Source organism: Onychostoma macrolepis, chromosome 19 (assembly GCF_012432095.1).
Source record: "Onychostoma macrolepis isolate SWU-2019 chromosome 19, ASM1243209v1, whole genome shotgun sequence".
NCBI classification, from domain to species: domain Eukaryota; kingdom Metazoa; phylum Chordata; class Actinopteri; order Cypriniformes; family Cyprinidae; genus Onychostoma; species Onychostoma macrolepis.
In genome coordinates, this window is record NC_081173.1 from 15,202,937 (window position 1) to 15,212,933 (window position 9,997).

General features: G+C 38.4%; 1 long non-coding RNA gene across 1 annotated transcript; it reads right to left on the reverse strand.

Annotated features, from left to right (window-relative positions):
• Positions 1-877: 877 nt before the first annotated feature.
• On the reverse strand, positions 878-4,450 carry LOC131526083 (uncharacterized). The gene is made up of 3 exons (XR_009267375.1): positions 4,314-4,450; positions 1,650-2,749; positions 878-1,047 (listed from the first exon to the last, which is right to left on the reverse strand). It is a non-coding gene; the product is annotated as an uncharacterized LOC131526083 (long non-coding RNA).
• Positions 4,451-9,997: the final 5,547 nt, after the last annotated feature.

Consider the following 9,997-nt stretch of genomic DNA (forward strand, 5'->3'; position numbering starts at 1 on the left):
CCCATTCATGTCAACAGTGCAATTTTTGGACTTCTCAAAAATTTGTTTTGAAATCATCTTTGCTTGCAGGCACTCTATTCTGGACAATACTGTTTTTGAGCCGGAACTCTATAAGTTATGAAAACACTGACTGGCTGATGCACCACAAGAACAAGAGATATGGTTCCCAAATATGGATTAATTTCACATTTAAGAGCCTTCAAAAAGAATCTGGGACCAGAAAATATCTATGAAATGAAATTCATCACAAATGCAAAAACAAAGAAGAAACAGCTTCTCTTTTTTTTTTCTTTTTTCTCTCAAAGTACACTGTCTACACTTAAAGTGACTAGAGCAGATGTTGTGAACACAAAACAACACTTTTTAAATAATGAGAGATAATTGAAAATTTATTTCTCATTAAACTTTGTTTCTTATAATTGCTAAATAACATCTTGCTGTGAGACTTAATATTTCACAATTTAGACTTTATTGCTCATAATTGTGACTTTATATCTCACAATTCAAAACACCATTTGGAGTCAGGATTTTTTTTTTTTTTTTTTGGATTCTCAGAAGAAAGTTATTCTTTTATTCAGCAAGATTAAATTGATCAAAAATGACGGTAAAGATTTTTTCAGTCTTACAAAACATTCTATTTGAAATTAATGCTGTTCATTTGAAATTTCAATTCATCTGAAAAAAACAAACAAACAAAAAATATACTAAGGTGTTAATCAAACAACTGTGTGAACACACATACACACACACACACACACACACACACACACACATACATATATACATATATATATATATATATATATATACACATACCTGTATATATGTCACAGATAATGCCAGAGACAACAGGTAAGTGAGTGTTAAGACAGGTTTATTGACAGGAGTGGAGATGCAGATCGTGAGGAGCAATGGCAGGTGAGTAGCGAGCACAATGAACAGTCCAATGGGTCTTAGCTGAATACTGAGCTGTGATGTCTTTGCAGGTTCGTGGGAGATCGGGGACCAGGAACGGAGGAGAGCAACATAGGAGATTCGTCAGAGGATCTAGGGATAAGTAAACACAGGTGAGTAGAGTGCAAGGAGTCTGGTAGGTTCATGGTAGCGAATGGTCGACCAGATGATCTGTGACTGAGTGGAGCGTGATTTTATATGTGGCTTGATTGGAGACGGCAGGTGCAGATGACCAGAATACCGGTGCACTGCCAAAAATGCTATTTTACTTAGATTTTTTGTCTTGTTTTCAGCCAAAATATTTAAAAATTCTTAAATGAAGGAGGATTTTCCAGACAAGTAAAAATTATTGTCTTGTTTTCAGAAAAAAAATGTCAAAATTAAGTGAGTTTTTGTGTAGAACAAGCAAAATAATCTGCCAATGGGGTAAGCAAAATAATCTTATTTCAAACAGAAAACAAACAGTTTTTTTCTGAAAACAAGACAATAATTTTTACTTGTCTAGAAAATCCTTCTTGATTTAAGAATTTCTAGATATTTAGCTGGAAACAAGACAAAAAAAAAAAAAAAAACTAAGTAAGAAAAGCATTTTTTGCAGTGTGAGTGTGATCTGGTGTGAGTGGTGGCTGATAACTGTGGTAATGGTGGAGGCTGTGACTGCGGTGACTGTGGTGACAGAGATTCCCTGACATTACCTCCCCCTCCCGGAAGGTGCGTCCCACGCCATAACATATCCATTGGGGAGGGGGGGTGAGCACCCTGCAGGCTGGTCCAAGACGGAGACACGGGAGGCCACGGGCGGAGCGGGACGGCCTCCGTGGTCTTGGCCTCGACCCTCAGGCCGGCCACTTGGACCGGAGCCCTAACCCTAAAAAAAATATTTAATACCTGGGGGAAATACTGGACGCCGAAATACTGGTGCCCTCTCTGGGCTTAACGGGGGATCAGGAGCCCTCCCTGGGCTTGACTGGGGATCAGGAGCCCTCACTGGGCTTGACAGGGGATCAGGAGCCCTCCCTGGACTCGACGGGGGATCAGGAGCTGTCCCTGGGCTTAACGGGGGATCTGGAGCCGGCACTGGAGCGAACTCTGGGGCTGAAGCCCACAGTCTCTTCCTTCGCAATCTCCTCTTTAGGGCGGAGGAGAGAGAGATGACTGACGGGCTTGACAGCGGAGAGGCCAGTGGGCTTGAGTCAGCGGTGGCCGGCGTTTCTGGGCTGAGGATTGGGATGGTTTTGGGAGCTGGACACGGAGGATAGGAGGCAGATTTCAGCACTGACCGGACAGATGTTAATGAAGGGTCCATAACTTTAGCCCCCCGGTCAGCACTGTTGGAGGTCCTCTTACGGGCTCGTGGGAATACAGGGGAATATGGGTGGCTGTAGCCATTGGCCAGGTATGAATATCTTACATTCCTCTACTTCTAAATTAGAACCATTTAAATAGAGGATCAGATTAATCAGCTCGATCAAGGGAAAAATCACAATGGGGAGATCACAGCGGGTCGTGGTTTCATCCAGCCCCAGCTGAAAACAGGCACCAAGTGCGGCGTCGTGCCAACTCACCCAGTTGGAGAGCTTGAGGAATTCCCCCACATACCTCTCCAAAGGTCGACATCTTTTCGTGGTTCTGGTCTTCTGTCACAGATAATGCCAGAGTCAACGGGTAAGTGAATGTTAAGACAGGTTTATTGACAGGAGTGGAGATGCAGATTGTGACAAGCAATGGCAGGTGAGTAGCGAGCACAATGAACAGTCCAATGGGTCTTAGATTCGTAGGAGGTTCTTCGGAGGATCTAGGAGTAAGTAAACACAGGTGAATAGAGTGCAAGGAGTCTGGTAGGTTCATGGTAGTGAACAGTAGACCGGACGATCTGTGACTGAGTGGAGCGTGACTTTATATGTGGGTTGACTGGAGTTGGCAGGTGGAGGTGATCAGAATACCGGTGAGTGTGATTTGGTGTGAGTGGTGGCTGTGACTGCGGTGACTGTGGTGACAGAGACTCCCTGACAATATATATATATATATATATATATAGGCCTATACTTCATAGGTCCTAGATTTCACTTCATAATGTTCATAAAACATGCAGATGGTTGCTCTGAGCACAACAAATATCAGATGAAGTGTCATTTTCATCCACGTTTAACTTTAATATTTGGTACGTCCATCCTTTGCAGCAATTAGAGCAGCACATCTAACTGACTGAGCATTTAACTGCATCCTCATAAAAAACCCGAAAACAAACAAACAAACAAAAACTATTCCTTCACTATTTCTGTTCTCTTATCCTCATCCCTAAATGTATTTTACTTCTTTGAACGATGACTGAAACCTTGTATACTGAAACCCTGCTCTAATTGCTGCAAAGGATGGACGTACCAAATATTAAAGTTAAACGTGGATGAAAATGACACTTCATCTGATATTTGTTGTGCTCAGAGCAACCATCTGCATGTTTTATGAACATTATGAAGTGAAATCTAGGACCTATGAAATATAGGCCTATATATATATATATATATATATATATATGTCATGGTCCTACTCGCCCGCAGGTTTCGAACCGCGGTCTCCGGTGTGGGAGGCAGGCGCTCTAACAAGGAGGCTAAAGGCCATGGCCTCTAGCGTCAGTCGCTGTGAGGTTTTACCTGCACAGCACTTACCCACTGGCCTCTGCTACATATACATACAGTATATATCTACAGTGTATATATATATATATTTTGTCAGGGAGTCTCTGTCACCACAGTCGCCGCAGTCACAGCCTGATTACTTAAATATAAGGTAGCAGTTACAAAAAAAAAGGTGTAATGAGAAAAAAAAATGCAGTTGTGTATTGTGTTTTTTTGTTGTTTTTTTTACTCGAGGTGGAAACTGGCTGAATGTAAATAGTTCTTATTTAAAAGTTAGTATGTTTATACAGTTGTGGATTGCACATTACCGGTAAAATATGGACAAATGCAATAAAGAAATATTTTTTTAATTATTATTTGAATGGTTAATAAATCTGTGCATTGAACTGAAAGTTATGTTTAACTTACAAATGATTTATATGAAAAGTTTACATGGAAATCTGTTCTGCTCACATGAACAAGGCCCAGTAAGAGCAGTTATGTTACTATTCACAGCAATGCAATTTATTTCATGCTTCTTATGATCACAGATCTGCTTAACCACAACATTGCCGTGGGTGTTAATCATATAACATGATTTGCTATTTCTAACAAACTTCAAACAGACATGCACATGTACAACCTACTCTGATTTTCACATGAGGTGTGTGTGTGTGTGTGTGTGTGTGTGTGTGCGCGCACAGGTCGGTGTTCAGTCAGCGAATGGATGTGGTGCATCCTCACATGATTGATGACTTTCATTTGCTCAGGTTCAGGTGCCGTGTGCTGCTCCTCCTGGGTGCTGCCAGCTTCTGCGGGGCTTTTAGGATCCCACACCATAATTAAGACTGTAGCCAGTGCACCGGTCGGCACATCGCTCCACAGCTGCTGCACATATGCAAACATCAGCATCAGAATGAACATACAGACATCACTTAGTGTAAGTGCTACTCAGTGGGAGCCGAGCACTCCAGTTTATTCTAAACTGGTTTTCCATTTGTAGAATTGAGTATGTTTTAAATATGAAACCACTGGATGGTTGTTTGCCAATTCTCTGGCTTTGAACAGCATTCATGATTCACTGCTTAAATTATAAAGAGTGTCCAAGGACAAGCTTTGTTTTAGAGAGTGCTGATGGTTGGCACTCCAACGAACAACTTCATCAGCATTCATATGTTAGCTTACAGCATTAGTGACTGATCTGGACCTCTTGTTTAGTGCACACATTGAGAATCCTCCTGCATTTGACATAAAATGCATTTTTTTATATAAACAATGTTTATTTATTTTTATTATTATTACTTTTAATTGTCAATTGTCTCATTATTTTAGGTCATTGTAACACTTTGGTATAGGGACCAGTTCTCACTATTAACTAGTTGCTTATTAGCATTCCTATTATTAAAATATTTACTGTTTATTAGTATTTATAAAGCACATGAACTATTCTGCATGACCATATTCTGCATCCCTAATCCTACCCAATACCTAAACTTAACAACTACCTTACTAACTATTAATAAGCAGCAAATTAGGTGTATATTGAGGCAAAAGTCGTAGTTAATAGTTTGTTAATGGTGAGAATCATCAGTATTCAATTTAAATTTGTTTTATAACGTGCTTTTTACAATGCATATAGTATCAAAGCAGCTTAATAAAATATTTGGCAGTTGAACAATCATGAGATATTGTATTATTGGTCAGAGATTAGTGTTTCAGAGTAACATCTACAGGTGCATCTCAATAAATTAGAATGTTGTGGAAAAGTTCATTTATTTCAGTAATTCAACTCAAATTGTGAAACTCGTGTATTAAATAAATTCAATGCACACAGACTGAAGTAGTTTAAGTCTTTGGTTCTTTTAATTGTGATGATTTTGGCTCACATTTAACAAAAACCCACCAATTCACTATCTCAACAAATTAGAATATGGTGGCATGCCAATCAGCTAATACACTCAAAACACCTACAAAGGTTTTCTGAGCCTTCAAAATGGTCTCTCAGTTTGGTTCACTAGGCTACACAATCATGGGGAAGACTGCTGATCTGACAGTTGTCCAGAAGACAATCATTGACACCCCTCACAAGGAGGGTAAGCCACAAACATTCATTGCCAAAGAAGCTGGCTGTTCACAGAGTGCTGTATCCAAGCATGTTAACAGAAAGTTGAGTGGAAGGAAAAAGTGTGGAAGAAAAAGATGCACAACCAACCGAGAGAACCGCAGCCTTATGAGGATTGTCAAGCAAAATTGATTCAAGAATTTGGGTGAACTTCACAAGGAATGTACTGAGGCTGGGGTCAAGGCATCAAGAGCCACCACACACAGACATGTCAAGGAATTTGGCTACAGTTGTATTCCTCTTGTTAAGCCACTCCTGAACCACAGACAACGTCAGAGGCGTCTTACCTGGGCTAAGGAGAAGAAGAACTGGACTGTTGCCCAGTGGTCCAAAGTCCTCTTTTTTTAGATGAGAGCAAGTTTTGTATTTCATTTGGAAACCAAGGTCCTAGAGTCTGGAGGAAGGGTGGAGAAGCTCATAGTTCAAGTTGCTTGAAGTCCAGTGTTAAGTTTCCACAGTCTTTGATGATTTGGGGTGCAATGTCATCTGCTGGTGTTGGTCCATTGTGTTTTTTGAAAACCAAAGTCACTGCACCCGTTTACCAAGAAATTTTGGAGCACTTCATGCTTCCTTCTGCTGACCAGCTTTTTAAAGATGCTGATTTCATTTTCCAGCAGGATTTGGCACCTGCCCACACTGCCAAAAGCACCAAAAGTTGGTTAAATGATCATGGTGTTGGTGTGCTTGACTGGCCAGCAAACTCACCAGACCTGAACCCCAGAGAGAATCTATGGGGTATTGTCAAGAGGAAAATGAGAAACAAGAGACCAAAAAATGCAGATGAGCTGAAGGCCACTGTCAAAGAAACCTGGCCTTCCATACCACCTCAGCAGTGCCACAAACTGATCCCCTCCATGCCACGCTGAATTGAGGGAGTAATTAAAGCAAAGGGAGCCCCTACCAAGTATTGAGTACAGTAAATGAACATACTTTCCAGAAGGCCAACAATTCACTAAAAATGTTTTTTTATTGGTCTTATGAAGTATTCTAATTTGTTGAGATTAATTGGTGGGTTTTTGTTAAATATGAGCCAAAATCATCACAATTAAAAGAACCAAAGACTTAAACTATTTCAGTCTGTGTGCATTAAACTTATTTAATACACGAGTTTCACAATTTGAGTTGAATTACTGAAATAAATGAACTTTTCCATGCCATTCTAATTTATTGAGATGCACCTGTATATGGCAGTAATATATAGCTATAAAATAATACAGGTTATGAGGCTAGTTAATATAATGTATTAAATTATTATATTATACATATATATAAATATACAGTGGTGGCCAGAATTATTAGAACACATGGCATATTTGAGAGGTTTCAGGTTTCAGTTGTTTTTGTAGAATTGGCCATTACAATACTACTTAAAATGTACATGTATATGTACATGTAAGCTGGTAAATGTATATATTACTGCCATATAGATGTTACTCTGAAACACTAATCTCTGACCAATAATAGAATATCTCATGATTGTTCAACTGCCAAATATTTTATTAAGCTGCTTTGAAACTATATGCATTGTGAAAAGCACTTTATAAAACACATTTAAATTGAATACTAATGATTCTCACCATTAACAAACCATTAACTACATTACACCTTTTTTTTTTAACTGCTTATATCTTGTAATCACTATTAAGACTATTAAGACGTACCAATAAGTACATATCACTGCAGTTTCCAAAATAAATGAACACTTTCACACAAATTTACAGAGTTGCGATTTATAAAGCGTAATTTTCGCACAATTACTTGAAGAATATCATGCTATGACTTCAAAACAATATTAATATGCTGGGAGATTTGAAAACTGATGCTTTTGAACGTTAGCATCGCACACATCCAGCTTCATATCTATGGGTTTTCATAAATGATAAGTTTGTTCGGTAGCTCACGGAGTACGGAGACGGATTTAGGAGACGAGAAGCACCGGTTTGAATCCCATGTAACTACGGTTCGACAAAGCAGTTAAAATCTGCATAAAACGAAGTTGAAATACCACAGTTGCATCTGCTCATGCGTTTTTATATCAGTTTTGCATTTGTTAACACTATCGGGTCCGTGTACCTTCGGATAATTCGTTTTTTGATTTAATATTGAAATCTGAAAAATGAAAAAAAACGCCACCTTTTCGTTTTCATTTGTTCAAACAAAACGAAAAATCAAGAATTCGGCTTCATTTTTCGTTTTTACTTTCAGGGACAGAAAAGGGATAAACTACTTGAATATTCGATCTCTACAAGTGGGCGGAGTGAAACGCCCCTCTCCGCTGATTGGTCTACCAAACATTACAACATAATAATAGTCATAAAACATAATAAAAGTCCTCCGCTACTATGTATTCTTAAAGTGTTTATTTCTACTACATTTGATCTCTTTCTTCAACAAACAGCCAGATTAAGGAATGGCTTGACACAAACAATACCGAGGCAGAGCCTAGACAGAGATTTCTTTTGTGTAGGCTTAAATTCTGCAACCTACCCCTGAAATCTCATAAATATTAATTTAATTCGTACCTGCACACACAACTACCTACTAGCCTACATCTTTGGCACGGCCGCCTGATTTATTATAGCTAACCACCCTGCTGAAAAAAACAATAGAACCCTGCCCAAAACACAATAGAAAATGTAATGGATTTAATGGTTATGATGGGAATTGTATTGGTGTTAATGGAAACTATAGTGGTGTCTACTGGTATGTGATAGATTCTATTGGTGGGATGTTAAATCCTATTGAAAATGCCCAAAACACACTACAAAAAGGAATTTTGTAATGGTTTTACTGGAAAAAGCTAATGGTTCATAATGGTATTTTAATGTAAACCACTGGAATTTCTGTGATGGTTTCTAATGGGCTTCTATTGTTTTTTTTTTTTTTTAGTAGGGCACCTATTAAAATCTGTGTGGCAAAACTGCGCAACGTATGGGAAGCCAAACAACCCAAAAGTGGGAGAAACAGTGCGATATTAAAGAGTTTGCGCCATGTGTCCTGTCATAGGCTCAATGGACCGAGCGGCACGACCGACTCTACAGCGCAGGGAGGACGTGTTTGCTAGCGCCACCGAACTGACAGCGCAGCGAACATAAGAAGTTCGTATTTTCCTGCACGTTAACATAATGAAGATCAGTATTAAGTTAATAACCCTAAAATAAATGCAGTGCAAAATTCAAAATACATCATATTGAATTTACATACAATTTACAATTTTGAAAAGAGTTTGTTTTTAAATCAATTAATTAAATTTTATTTATTTATTTATTTAAAATGTAGCGTAGAAAACCCTGACAAACGTAGCCATTATATAAAATTGCACTGTTAAAGTTAAAGAACATTACCTTGGATGTTCCTGGTCTTTAGAGACCAAAAAAATAAAATAAAAAATTCCTGGACCACAAAAAGCAAGGGTATGTTTGCAGCAATAGCCAACATTGTATGGGTCAAAATTGTCAATTTTTTCTTTTATTCCAAAAATCATTAGGATATTACTGTAAGTAAAGATCATCCATGAAGATATTTTGTAAATCCCCAAATAAATCAAAACTTAATTTTGATTAGTAATATATGCTAAGAACTTCATTTGGACAAAAGCGATTTTCTCAATATTTAGATTTTTTTTTTTTTTTTTTGCACCATCAGATTCCAGATTTTCAAATTCAATTTTTTGGTTGTTTGGCTTCCCATACAACGCACTGCAGCGCGGAGATTGTATTAGCGCAGACCACTATAAATGTATTTATTCGTGTTAAAACCATGGCTAATTTTAGTAAGGGAACATGGAAACTCAGAGAGAATATTAGATGCGTTGATGGTGGTGAAATTATTACCGACATTAAAACACGTTATTAACATCAACAGCCGGAGTGCTGATGTCTTTTCAGGGCATAGCTGTCCGTCAATTATGATAATTTGCATTTAGCCGCAAACATGAGGTGTGAGCACCGAGTTCACCTTCAAATCATGACGTCAAATTCACATTTCACTAAAACAGCACCATGGAGGAACAAATAGTCCCATGCCAGTGGGATAACAATATGATTTGCTATAAAGTGCTCTGTGAATAAAACTCAAAATAGAAAAATAGCTAATAGATGTGATGTGAAGGTAAATTACACAAAGTCATATCTTGTCATATCTGTCATATTATTTAGGTTCCTCCATTGTCCAAAACGTAGCGTATTGTCTAAAACAAAAGTTATGACTCTGTGTACGTTCACATACATTGATACTGGTCTGCGCTTCACTACAATACATTTTCCCGCGCTGCAGTGCGTCGCGCGGCTTTGCCACACAAATTTTG